The sequence below is a fragment of the Amblyomma americanum genome, chromosome 5 (genome assembly GCF_052857255.1).
Source record: "Amblyomma americanum isolate KBUSLIRL-KWMA chromosome 5, ASM5285725v1, whole genome shotgun sequence".
In the NCBI taxonomy this organism is placed as follows: Eukaryota; Metazoa; Arthropoda; class Arachnida; order Ixodida; family Ixodidae; genus Amblyomma; species Amblyomma americanum.
The window spans coordinates 76,779,950-76,793,938 of NC_135501.1; the positions used below are offsets into that span (position 1 = coordinate 76,779,950).

General features: G+C 48.3%; 1 long non-coding RNA gene across 1 annotated transcript in view; it reads right to left on the reverse strand.

Annotated features, from left to right (window-relative positions):
• Positions 1 to 13,498, reverse strand: part of LOC144134830 (uncharacterized) — a 77,812-nt gene extending 64,314 nt beyond the window's left edge. The window contains exons 1-2 of the long non-coding RNA XR_013315271.1: positions 13,469 to 13,498; positions 11,986 to 12,273 (exon numbers count right to left, since the gene is read on the reverse strand). This is a non-coding gene — a long non-coding RNA (uncharacterized LOC144134830). The remainder of the gene's footprint in view (positions 1 to 11,985; positions 12,274 to 13,468) is intronic.
• Positions 13,499 to 13,989: the final 491 nt, after the last annotated feature.

Here is a 13,989-nt window from a genome sequence, read left to right on the forward strand (position 1 = left end):
ACTGACCATCGACCACTGATAGCTATTGCCCAGAAGAACCTGTCACACATGCCTCGTCGCCTGCAGCGGTTCTTTCTGCGTTTCATGCCGTTCAACATTTCCCTGCAGTACGTCCCAGGGAGAGACCTTGCTCTGGCCGATGCTCTCTCAAAAATCCGATGCGACAGCGATGAGCCACCAAAAAGCGAACTAGAAGATGTGGCCACCCATGCAACGGCCGTCCTCTCCACTCTCGTCAGCGACACAACAGCCAAGCGGATAGCAAAAGAAACGAGTGAAGACGACGAGCTAAGGCGAGTCATTGAAGCCCTGCAAGATGGACACAGCGTAATAGGTCAGCTAGCTCCCTTCGAAGCTCAGCTATCATGTGTGGAAGGCATACTGTTGCTTGGGTCTAGGGCTGTCGTTCCAAAGTCCCTGCGAAAAGAAATGTTGCAGCGCCTACACGAGGGTCACTCGGGCGTCGGGAAATGTAAAGCAACGGCCTAGAGTATGGATGTATTGGCCTGGGATGGCAGCCGAAATAACTGAGAAAGCTTCCAGTTGCCCAACCTGCCTCCGTTTCGCTTACAAGCAGCCAAGTGAACCACTAATGCAAAGCATTGCCCAGCATTATTGTGGGCTAGAGCAGGCGTGGACTTATTCGAGCATGCCGGAAAGAACTACCTTGCAGACTACGATGCCTATTCGAATTACCCTGAAGGAGAGCCGCTTCCTCAAACTACTAGCCACTGTGTAATAGAAAAGCTGGCAATGATATTTGCACGTCGCGGCAACCCACTTGAAGTTTGCACGGACGGCGGACCACAGTTTTCATCGCAGGCATTTCGTGCTTTTGCAAGGCAGCGGGAATTTGCCCATGTTGTTTCTGGTCACGGTTTTCCATGCTCAAGCGGTTTGGCAGAGAAAGGGGTGAACGCTGTGAAACTTCTGCTCAAGAAGGCACTATATGCGAATGAAGACTTTTGGATCGGGCTTCTAAATTATAGGACAGCACCACTCGACGCCGGAAAAGCCCCGTGCGAGCTTTTCATGGGCAGGAGGTTAAGAGGTAGGCTCCTTGACTTCTGCGTTTCATGCCATTCAACACTTCCCTGCAGTACGTCCCAGGGAGAGACCTTGCTCTGGCCGATGCTCTCTCAAAAATCCGATGCGACAACGATGAGCCACCAAAAAGCGAACTAGAAGATGTGGCCACCCATGCAACGGCCGTCCTCTCCACTCTCGTCAGCGACACAACAGCCACCAGAGGTCAAAAAGCACACCCAAGCCCACGCTTAGAGGCGTCCACTAGAAGCACTCGGAGAGCATGACACCGCTAGGCTGCTCGACAAGAGAGGGTGGACCACAAAGGCCCTCGGAGAAAAAGCTGTCGCCCCTCGCTCATACATGGTTCGTACGGAAGACGGGAATCAGCTTCGTAGCAACCGTCAACATCTGCTCCGAACGAACGAAGAGTTCGACCCGTCACTGCAAACCATTCCTGATTATACGGAAGACAGTGCTAACGACTGTGCTTCTCTTCCAGGCCGCGCGGCACCACAGGAGTCTCAGGGCAACCGGAGCCCCACGTGTGGCGATCAAGTCCCGGCTGCCCACATACCTCAAGGGTACCCTGCGCCAGGGAAACATAGTCCTCCGGAGACCACGAATTCCGAGCCGGACGGCGCTGGGCTTCGCCGGAGCACCCGGGTAAGGAAACGGCCCACCCGCCTGGCATATCAAAAGGTCTTTCATCAAATTGCTTGAATTGATCTGCTGTTGTATTCTGCTCGTATTTTTTTCTGTTTTTAGAGGGAGAAAGATGTGTGGGATCTGGCAACCAGGGTCCTCAAGATTGGCAACCATGGCGTGCAAGCCGGCCAGATGAGTTGCTGATATAAAAGCGCAAGCGCCCAATAAACGCCACTGTTACTCTGCACCTCGAGCTCAGAGGTTGTCTGCGTCGCATGCTATCTTGAATGACACATTGGCAAGTGCACATACGCGAAGGAGATAAGGAGAAAACAGCCTTCTCGACAGGATCAGGGCTCTCTGAGTTCAACGTGTTGCCTTTTGGCCTCTGCAATGCTCTAGCCACTTTCCAACGCATGATCAAGAACGTTTTGACAAGTCAACTGTGGGGAGTATGCCGTGCGTATCTTGATGACATCACACTCAGCCCAAAACGCTGACGATCATTTGTGAGATCTAGAGTGCGTTTTCACTACACTTAGTTGAGCTTTCTTGCGCTTGCGACCATAGAAATTCCTCTTAGCTGCAAGCATTTGGGATATATCATTCACAGAACGACGGTGATGCCAGGCCTAGACAACATACGTGCAGTCACCAACATTGCGGCACCTAAGAATGTGAAGCAAGTTCATAGTTCTTTGGGCCTCGTGCGCTGTTGCCGAAGAAGGATGCACCTACCGCACAACAGGTCTACACCACTGAGAGCGTCCCGTTTCCTGGGTACGTCAGGGAATTCCTGAGCTTGGGGCCCAAGTTTGCAGTGGAGCCAATGAGATCGAGACCTGAACTTCTGGCCATGGTGAGGCAAGTTGCTAAGCAGGCCGGCAAAACTGAGGTGGATCGATGTATTTCTGAAGGTTTAGACGTGTTAACAAGGTATAGGTCGTCGGGGAAGAAGCTACATCTGCAGAAGACAATTAGCTAGTTAAACGATAAGTCATTCTCGCTCCTTCTTGCTGACAAGGACGGAAGTTTCGTTGTTCTGGACAGGCATGTGTATATATCAAAAGCATCGGAAGCTGTTCTTGCTGTGTTTGACAAACGCAATGATGTCTCAATTGCCAAGGTCAGGAGCAAGGCAAACCACTTGTCAATAAGCTGAAATTTAATACGCTGTCAAGTAAGATAAACAGCAGCTCTAAATCCTTGTTAGAATTGATTTTCACAGCGAAAACTCATAAACCAGAGTGGCCGTTCCGCGTAATAGTCTCCGAAATTGGAACATGGCAGCAGCATGTAGCGAAATTTCTGCAGGAGAAACTGGATGTTTTGTTAATTGATGATCCTTTCAAAATAAATCGCTCGGACGACATGACCGATTTCTTGAAAGTCAACTACAATAAGAAGCTCTGTGGTTTTTCAGTTGGTGTAAAGGATCTGCACTACACCTTGCCTCAAGCAGAAATTGTCATCTGTAAATGACCTCATTGACCACCATGGTGCCATAGCGTTTAAAAATAAGTGCGGAATTTTCACTGGCGGCTTCCTCGAATTGAATTGCTTTCAGTCTATCTTGTCTCGACGTTTGCCGAATGGGAAGGCGAAGTGTTTATTCAAAAAGAGGGAATTTGTATTGGTTCGTGTTTAGCACCTTTTCTTAGCGATGTGTTCCTAGCTGCACGCGACAGAATGTTGATAGAGCGTTTTGATAGGTCCAGTGTTTGTGGCGTTTTTAGGTTTGTGGACGACTACTTTGTGTTTTTAGACTGTGACAACCTCGATTTCGAGCAGCAATTGCATGACGTTTTTTCTGTATTCTCAGAGCGCCTTAATCCATTGATTTTAACACACGAAGTACCAGTGAATAATTTTATTAGGGTTTTAGATCTCTCGCTTCATTTCACTTCATCTCATGTTTGCTGTGCTTTTGAGCCGCGTGCTGCAAAGCCAATCTTGCCTTTTTCATCAGCTCATTCAAAGCTGGTGAAGAGAGCCATCGCTTATTCTGTGCTTTATAACGCTGTTACGAAATCTTGTGTGCACAAGTTGGAGCACAGCTTCTGTAACCAACTTTTCCGCCTGACAAAGGCTGGGTACCATGCAGATGTTTTAGGTTCCGTAGCAGGAAAACTGAAGAAAAAGCTCAAATTTTAAAGGATAGGTGACGCGAGACAAGAGGAAAAGAAAAGGATCGCCGTGGTACCATATCTGCACCAAGTCTCGCACAACTTGAAAAGAATTGGGAAACATGCTGGCGTTGAAGTGGTCTTCTCGCCGCCTAAGCGACTGTCTAGCCTGGTCAGAAAAGTAAATGCTGCGGAAAGAAAACCAGGCAGCTGATTGATAAGGAACGTGAAACAATTCGTGCCTTGCCAGGAAGGAGTTGTTTATTCTCTGCCTTTGTCATGTGGCAAGTGTTACATCGGCCAAACTGGCCGATGTGTTAACGAAAGATTGAAGGAGTACGAATACAATGTCTCTCATGACGCCCCACAGGCCACGTAGCAAAACATTGCAGACACTTCAAAGATGACGAGGACGATGACTACTCAAAAGCCTGTATTCCACTCTACAATAAATGCTCTGTGATAGCAAAGAACCGCGACTCGCTAGCTAGAGAAATAATAGAAGCCCACCTGATAGCTAGGACCTCAGACCAATGTATTAGTACTCCCTCTGTAGCACTGTCAGATAAGGAAAACCGTTACCTTGATTGTGAAAGCTAACTTGTGAATGCAGATTTTGTGCCTGCTGTAGCGGTGATATTTCCGACATATGACTCTTACCTGTTGACACATGCCTGATGTACTGGCAATTTTGAATGTCACGCAAGTCAAGTGTGCTTGTATCCTTCCCGGCCACCAGGGCAGTGTTTATACCGGCTGGCGGCCAATAAACGTTTTAGTTGTGAGTCAGCGCTCTGTGTTGTATCCTCTCTTCTCTATCCCATCTGTCGCGCTGTGATGGATTATTGTGAGCACCAACTCGCCCAACAAATGGTATTGAAGGTCACCCTATCGCTTTGCGGCATAGGAGAATAGCGAGGCGCTACTGCGCATGCGCAGAACGCTACCGGCCCTTGTGTGTTTGGGTGAGCGGGAGACGTCAGCGCTAAAGTTGCGAAATAGCGTGGCCCCCTAAAACCGGATATCGTAGGAAACACGGCGGTGTGCATCAAAATGGGGACCGCTCGCTTCACTACCGATCCGTCGTTGCCGCTACACTGAGTCCCACGTTCACGGTCCAGTAAAGGCGCACAAAGCTTTCGCTTTGTCTGAACTTACCTGAACCACAAAATTTCAGCGATAGAACACGCCATATTTTCAGATTGCGTCCGTGTTTACAGGGCTGCAAGGCTTCGCCAGTACGCGTCGTTTGACGTCAAAAAGCGCGGGAGATTCAAAGAGGCGTGCGCCCCAACGTAGCTCTACGTTCAAGCAACATGGCAGCGCCCGTCGAAGCAGGGCCTCTCGCGTCACCACCGATTCGTTGTCGCCGCTACTCAGTGTATTAAGTTCACGGCAAAAAGAAAAGCCCCAGAATCTTTCCCTTTTTCTGCAGAAGCCCGCACCACAAAATTTTAGCGATGAAATGCGCCAGATTTTCAGACTGCTTCCGTATTTATAGAGCAGCAAGCCTTAACGAGTACCCATTTCGTTTGGTCGCCATAGAGATGACTTGGCTAACCGATTTTGCATCGACTTAAAAAAGGATGTTTTAAAAGCACTCACTGGTAATAAGTTTTACTGTTAAAGTGTATGTCTACAATAGTAACTGTTTGTGATGAAGAAATAAACGCATCTATTAAAATCTTTTTTACGAGTATCTCTTTGGTTTGCCGTAGTGGCGCTGCAATAGATAAACGGCGCCACCGGAAAATGGGATACATTCATAAATCATGCAAAAGGAAGCATCCTATTTGAATAATGAGAAAATTAGAAGAAAGAGTGCCCAATTGATGTAAAAAGTAAATAAAAAGAATAGAAAAGCAACTCAGAAAATCTGGAAACATCTAAATACAATGAGTAATACGACAAGAATAGAGCAAAGGTTTATTGTTGCAGATCAGGGTATTCGACTAGAAGGGGATGAAGCAATGAAACACATATGAACAAGGATGACAGAAAAATTTAAATAAGTGTTGCACATAATTTATCAAAGGATAAACCGGTTACTGAAATTGCTTCACTTGAGCAAGGAGAGTGAGAAAGGGCAGAGAAGAAGGTTCCTTGTGGCACACCAATAGAACCAGATGGTATTCTGATTATGTTAATAAAGAAGCTGGGACCAAAATCCAAGCAAACATTAATACAGGTAGTGAATAAAATGATAGTGGATGGCAAAGTCCCCGATGAATGGCGATTGCGTAGAATGAACATGATATATGAGGGAAAGGGGGACAAAGCTGACATAAGTAACTACCGTCCCATAACAGAGACATATGTGGTTTACAGGGTGGTGATGCAGAATATAAAGGACAGACTGCAGTTTGGGTGAAAAACGAGGGGTGGGGGCTAGGGAAGCTACAAAATGGGTTCCGGAAACAAAGGAGGTTGGAGGACAATCTGTTTTCATAGATGCAGTGTATAGAAATTGCTGAAAAGGAACACAGACCCCCTATGGCTAGCATTTCTGGATATTAGGGGAGCCAACGACATTGTTATTCAAGAGTATTTGTCGGACATACTAGGCACATTGGATGCGAAAGATGGAGTAATTAATCTTTGAAAACATATATATAAAGGTAACAGAGTGCTTATAAAATGGGACAATCGTAACAGGGCCTATAGAGATACAGCGGGTGCTTAGGCAAGGATGTCTTCTGTCTCCTTTGTTGTTGATGTTGTACCTGCAAGAGATGGAGACCAAACTAGAGAGGAGCGAACTAGGCTGCAACCTTTCTTTTTCCAAGCAAGGGGAATGGATTATAGTCATTACCGGGACTAATATATGCGGATGGTATAGTGCTAATGGCTGACAACAGAAATGACGTGCAGAAGTTGAGAGACATATGTGGTACAGAGGGAGATAGATTAGGTTTTAAGTTAAATAAGAAAAATCTGCAGTCATGATATTTAATGATGACGGCGGCGAGCATAGAATACAGGAGTTCACGCTAGAAGTAGTGGATGAGTACAAGTATCTTGGGGTTTGGATGAATAACGGTGCTGAGTATCTGACAGAGCATGAAAAATATGTAATGAATAAAGCTAGTAGGAATGCAGCTGTCATGAAAAATAGGGCACTGTGGAAATACAATAGGTATGAAGTGGTAAGAGGGATCTGGAAAGGGGTGATGGTTCCTAGCCTCACTTTCGGTAATACGGTCCTGTGCATGAGACCAGATGTTCAAGCAAGGTTAGAAATCAAACAATGCGGCGTAGGGAGGCTAGCTTTGGGAGCACATGGCAATACACCAAATCAGGGGGTACAGGGTTATATGGGATGGGTGTCGTTCGAGAGCACAGAAGGTAGTAAGATAGCATTTGAGAAGCGATTGAGAAAAATGTGGGAAAAGCAGTGGGCTAGGAGTTTTCAGATACCTGCACATAAGGGATGTTGATACGAAATAGAGAAACCGAACTAGAAATTTGAAAAGCAAACACCTGGACTGCAGTAGAGGGCAAATCAGCAATCGGTTACGAAAAAAAAGTTAAAAAAACAGAGTGGGCTATGTGGATAACAGGGATGCTGACGAAATGGGCACTTTGAACATACAAGAACTTTAAGCAGGAAATTGCCAAGAAAATATCTATAATTGTAGGGGAAGCTCTTTGTAGTTTAAGGAGGTTTGAGGAAACAGCTGAACACTTGATACTTTTCTTCAAAAGGTTCTGCCCCACAGTAGAAAGCAGCAGGGCTGATTTATCCAAGGCATTGGGGTTTAAGGACAGTGAAGAATATTTTAAGCGGGTAGAAGTATACCAAACGAAAGTTATTAGATTGGTGGCTAAAATCAAGAAGAGAGTAAAATTTCACAAGTCATGGCTAGGTGGCTTGAACCATCGCCCGATTTAAAGTGTTCGGCCTTATCCATGCATTCATCCATGCAAGCCTGGCGCCGCTGCGTAGGGAAGATTCCTATTCTAAAACTCACCGGCGAAGTTGTTCGTAGCGCTGGGGCCCGCTATTTCCTTGGGGTCCCCAAGCCTTGGGGTCCTCTATTCTAAAACTCCCTGAAAATGCCCAGCTTCTTCTCTGCCTTGTGAAGCTTTAGGTATGCGGTTACATATAAAGTCCTGTAATCTCTGCCTTGTGAAGCTTTAGGCATAGGGTAACGTATACGATTCTGCTAATCACTAAAGAGAGCACCAATCTAAAACGATTGGCCTCCCTCATGCCAGCTTGCTTGTTGGTTATTCTTTTTAGAAGCCTGCGCGTTTGGCTCGTGCTGCCTTTGAGTTTCTGAATCAGTTCAGAATTCTTGTCATTCGTCTGAACTTTCAATCCCTGGACTCGGACGCTATCCGCCATGGGACGTCGCCGTTTATCCTCAGGACGATCCCATGACCCGGATGCCTAATCTTGCGCCCCAATATCGACGACAGGAAGAGTGTTTCCGACTTTTCGGCAGAACACCGGAGCCCGATGGGCTCTTTATATACCTGCACGACTCCTATAGCCGTTGAAGCCTATGCTCAATTTGCCCGTCGCTGCCCCTGCACATGTATAAGGTCAAGTAAAATCTGTCGCGCCGCAAGAGCTTTTTGTTCGGAAAACTGGGTGATGTTCAGGAGAGCAAAGTGCTTTCAAGAGAAAAGGTTGGCTCTGGCTGTGCCTCAGCCACTTCGGCACGAAATGCTAGTGTCCTGTCGCGATGACATAACGGGAGGTCCACTTGGCTATGAACATGAGCCTCGACAAGATTTGGCAGCACTACCTTTGGACAAAAATATTCTCTGAAATTACAATGTGCTTTTCTTCGTGTCCGGACTGTTCGACGCGGAAAACCCCGCCCACCAGAGCATCTGGTTTGCTACAGCCCATGTTTACCACTCGCAGCCGTTCCAGCACACCGGAATGCATTTCCTGGGCCCGCTAACACCGTATTCATACGGAAATTACCAGGTGATCGTCATGATCGACTACCACATTAAGTGGGTGGAAGCCGTCGCCACGCCAGACACCAGTGCAGCAAAGGCTTTCCTGGTAGCAGTAGTTCTCCGGCACGGGATACGGAACACATTAGACACCTCAGGCGCCGTCAAGACGATTTCAGCATGCACATTTGCTGCGCGCGGGCTCCCGGTATTCCGGCAACGGTGAGGTAACGCGGTATGTTAAAGGTGTCTGTTATCACGAATGGAGGAACCACTTCGTAGCCTACCTGTCTGACTGAGACGAACCGCACCTGGACGACTGCCTACCACCCGCAAACGAATGGATTCTGCGAGCGTCTTAAACCGAACCATAGCATAAATCAAGCCAGTGCGCCTTCCCCGAACACAGTGAGTGGGACCACTTCCTCCCGTTCGAGACGTTTACGTATAATTCCTCGGTGCATGACACAACTGGATACCCCCCTTCCTTTCTGCTGTACCGGCGCGAGCTAGCGCTGCCAATCGACGCTCGCCCTCCAGATAGACCAAGAGAACATGGGGCCTTGAAGAATTTCTGCGTCGATGGGACACAGAAAGAAAGCTGGTACTTGAATGCAGAAAAGGCACAATAAACAAACAGCGTTGTGACAACACGCGTCAGAGACAGCAACTCAAACCAGGGCACCTCGTTTATGTGCCGAAACCGGTTGCAAAGCGAGAACGAACATTGAAGTTCATTCATCTGTACCATAGGCTATACCTGTTGGAGAGACAAACCGCGGAGAATTACTGAGAAGTTGACAACTGTCGGCGACGCCGTGATGTAGTGAATCTTTGCCGGCTGAAACCTGACAATGACCGCGGTGACAAAACTGCAGCTTCTGAGATTGAGGTGATCCGACAAGCTCTCTTTTCCCGAAGCGCAATGCCCGGCCGGAGACAACCTTGTTAGAACAGACTCGGATACCAACGACGAATCCTTTGATACAAAGTGTCGTGTGAGAAAAGACACGTCGCCGCAGCCAACGCCTCGCTCGAGACCGTGTCGCAGTGCAGTGCCGCCCCGATGAGGTGGTTTCACCTACTACTGGCCGTTCAGGAAGGCTTCCGGCAGTGCTGTGTTTGTATCATGAATGCGAACATTCAGTGGTGCAACCTTTATATGACGACCCGATGCGCTGAGAGCGAGACTCTCCCACCATAGAGGTGTCTGCGAAATGCGGATAAGTGATTTATGCGGTACAGTGAGGCCCTAGTACATTCAATCGACAAGAAGGGACTTTAATTAGTACAAATTAATTGCGGCCAATGCGTATTGTGGCCGCGGGAGTGGTCAACTGGAACAGTCACTGCCTAGAACAGTGCACCCGCACACTGTAGAACTTTCTGAATGTTCAAAAGATTCTTTCATAAGTAGACGGATATGTGAACATTTGTAAGAACTCCAAACTGCCACGTATGTGCTTGTGTGCATAAATTTTCACCTGCATGATCTATTTTAGTATGTAATTCTCTTGTGGTTACTTGCTTCCTTTTGGCTATACATTTGGTCATCTCATGTGTGACGCATGAGAACGGTTAAGATACCGCAAAGAGTGGGGATACTCACCCATATTTTTTTTTCACGCAGAAGGATTGTAATATGGTGCTCGCCACCAATGAGTTTTGGCAAAAAATAAAAAATGGCGGTGGTTTAGCTCTAGTTAAAACTGGAGTGACGCGATAGCTACAGCTTACCGAGTGGAACTTGTTCAGTTGAATTGCAAAGTCGGTCTTTCGCCGCTCCGTTTCGCGAGGCGTCCCTTTTCCATCTTCGTCCCAATTGACACGGCGCACGCGCACAGAAGTTGCAGCTTGGTTTCGCCGGCGCGCCGCGCCGCCGGCAGCAGCTGCTACTCCGCTCCACATGGCTGGTCACGTGATCAATCAGGTGACGAACCACGTGGGCGTCCATGGCAGCGTGGGCGTCCATACGCCGGCAGCTGCTCCGCACCACGTGACCAACCACGTGACAGCGTGGTGGCGCAGCCATAGGGTGGCGGTGCAGCCACAGGGTAGCAGCGCAGCCACAGGTGGCGGCGTCGCCACGCTGAAGGCTCGAAATGCTACCGTAATGTAGCTATCGTTAAAAAAATCGCACTTGCTTTTCAGCCCGACAGAGGGGGCGAGGCCAGTGCGGGGGGACGTGGACACGATCGCGACAAATAGCTTTCCTTCCTTCCTTTTGTAAATGGTTAATATAAGACCAGGAAAACCCTGCCCTGGCAGCAAGGCGGAAATTTGGGCGAGTTGGTAAGTGTTCATTTTCGCTCTCAGCGCAACACGAACGGGACACAAGACGAAGGACTAGCACTTCTAGTCCTTCGTCTTTTGTCCCGTTCGTGTTGCGCTGAGAGCGAAAATGCCCTGGCAGCCCCGTCTGGAAGCGGAAACGGGAGAGTGGCTTGGTTCGACCCTGACCTTCCCGCGGAAGCCCTCGTAAGTGCGGTCGATGCAGACACCAGCGATAGCTTCTCCAACCCCCTCTGTCCGAGGATTCGTTATCTGGCCGCAGCCGTAGACGCCAGGTAGTTTCCCCTCTGTCGGGTTTAGCCTCGTATCCGACATTCGAACAGAGAGTTCGTCTGCTTTCTCTTAACCATTTCGCGGGTCGTCGTACTCGCGACAAAGTGTTGCAAGTTAGCGCTCGCGTGTTTCTCTTTTTTTCACCGTCCTCGTCTCGTTGTGCGCTGCAAGCTTCATGACAGTTCAGAAGTGAATGGTGGTTTAGCCGAAAAAAAATTCTAATACGCATTCAAATTTAGTAGCGAAATCGGCTGGGCATAGTGACCCCTGTATTTTTGTCGCTCGCCTTGGCTAGCTTCAAAAAAGCGCCGTAAGCAGTGTTACGGCAGCCTATCGATACAGGCTAACTTGAATCGGCCCTCAGTTTCACATTATAATTGCTCGGTAGAAACTTCTGCGAACGATGGGTGACAACGCTGCTAGGAATGTATCCTTAAGTTTATGCGCGACATAACTGGCAGCTATTTATCTGACCATAAACAGCAGCAATCAGCACACATTAGTGGGAAGAGTTTCGTATATTAACTGCACATAACCCAACAAGGGTGCACAGTAAGAAACATAACGCTTAGCCACGTAATCTCCTTCTGTTGTGTTAAGTTTTTAATGTCAATACCACAATCTTGATTTAAGCACGATGTATTCACGGTCAGAGTGGAACTTTTCTGGATAGCCACTTGAGCAATACACATCACATGCGTCTCACTTTTCCTATGTCTGGTAGCCCGTCCGTGTTCGTTGTCGTCAGGCTCTCTCGAAGAGTGGCTCAACCTGGACTCGCCTGTGGACGCGGTCCACGTAACGCGGGATGCCCGCCTCATGAGAGACACCAAAGGATTGCTCCGCAGGAGTGATGCTCCAAGTTCTCGAGCCGTACTCGACAGCACCGGAGACAGTACGGGGGAGAAGGCGGAGGCGAGGCGACGTGCTCTCGTCGCCTGCTTCGTCGAAGGTTCCTCTGACTCGAGGCTATCCGTAGGACACGGCCGGGCGCCTGCGACGCAACAGATTCAGCAGGATGGAACGAGGGTGTTGCAAACATAGATAATAGCATTCTTGGAAACTTCAAGGCTTGATATTGTGTATGAACGACATAAAACATTCGTGAGAACAAGAGAAGTTTCTTGAAAATATAGTTTTTTTTATAGCCTCCCAGGAGCAGTCCTCAGACTTGGACCGATCTGGCCGCTCTTTGAAGCATAGCCTTCTCAAGCAGCTTAAGCTGTTCGGAGGCGCATATGACCATGAGGCGGGTGTAGGAGAGCACGGCTATCGAGGAGCGGCAGGACTGAGTAGGGGTTTCTCAAAATTCAGTACGGTGAGACAGGTACGGAGCAATGAAACAAGAGACGTAGTTTTAAGACCATGGTTCGTATACTATAGAGGACAACTGTTACAGCTGGTGCATGGAGGAGTTTCTCCGCGATAAAAGATGTCGCAGTAAGTGTCGTAGTTGTGTCTTCACTGGTATCTTTAGCCATCACGTGTTACAAAAACGCCAATTTACTAGGTGGAGCGCTGCCAAAAAACGCATTGGCCAAAGAGTTGGCGCTGTTGATAATGTGCGAGTCGAAATGCAAACATCGCGGTTCCCGGCACGGTGGTCGCGTTTCCATGGGGGTAAAATGCTAGAACCCCGTGAACTGCGCGAGTCAGTGCACCTTAAAAAGCCCCAGGGGGTCGAAAATTCTCCGGAGCCCTGCATTACGGCGTCCCACACAGCCTGACTCCATTTGGCACCCTAAATACTCTGGACCAACAAAACCAATCCTCCAAGCGAGAAGGGGGACGACTCTGGATGCTCGATTCAAGCGCCAAGAAATTATGGATGCAAGTGTTCTATATCCAGTTGGACGACATTGCTCTGTATTTCAATGTTGTCACAAGTGAACACGTATTTCGTGCAGCTAAATTTAAATGTGGCACAGCGGGCATGAATTAAACATCAAGTTATTCGAACATATTATTCCGTAAGGCAACCGGCGGACCCTCAGAGCGCTGCGAGATTATTAAGGGCCTTGTTTAAAAAAATGTTCTTTTTGCAGCAGCTTATCCTGACTTCTTCATATGACCAGATCATCTTAATAAAAATAATAAGTATTTAAAAGGCTGATGTGCTTACGAAGTACTCAAACTTCGATCATCAGCGCTACTTCATGACACTGTGAAAAGGAAGGACGAGATTGTACCTGTATTTGCTTCGGCAATTCCTGGACGTCTTGGAAGATGAAACATAAGTTGTGGATCCCCCTCTACAGGTGGTAGTTGGCTTGAGGACACCGCGGTTCCGACAGCACTTGAACGTTGGACTGCTTGAGTCGGCGACGCTGGCCCGAGGTCACATTCGGTGTCTGCCTTACGCTTCTTGGTCTTCTGCGAGAACGAGACGTGTGTGCCGTCATTTCGAAAGCCCGCATGGTGTTTTGAGGTGTCCCGCGCTACATATTGGTCCTTACTAGCTTCTGGTGCATCAAAGAGTGGCCGGTCGTTGCGCGCCTGTGCGGACAGCTTTACTGCATACTCTTGAGAGCCAGGTGCCAGAGCCCCATCACGTAGCGAGGTATGGTCATCAGCAGCTGCATGGGACGTTGCAGCTGGACCTGTCCCCGGCGGCAGAGAGGCAGCAGATTTGTTTTCTCGAGATTTCTTATGCCTTTTGCAGTCCTTGAGATCATTTGGAGGTTTTGAGCGCTTTCCGGCGTTGATCTTT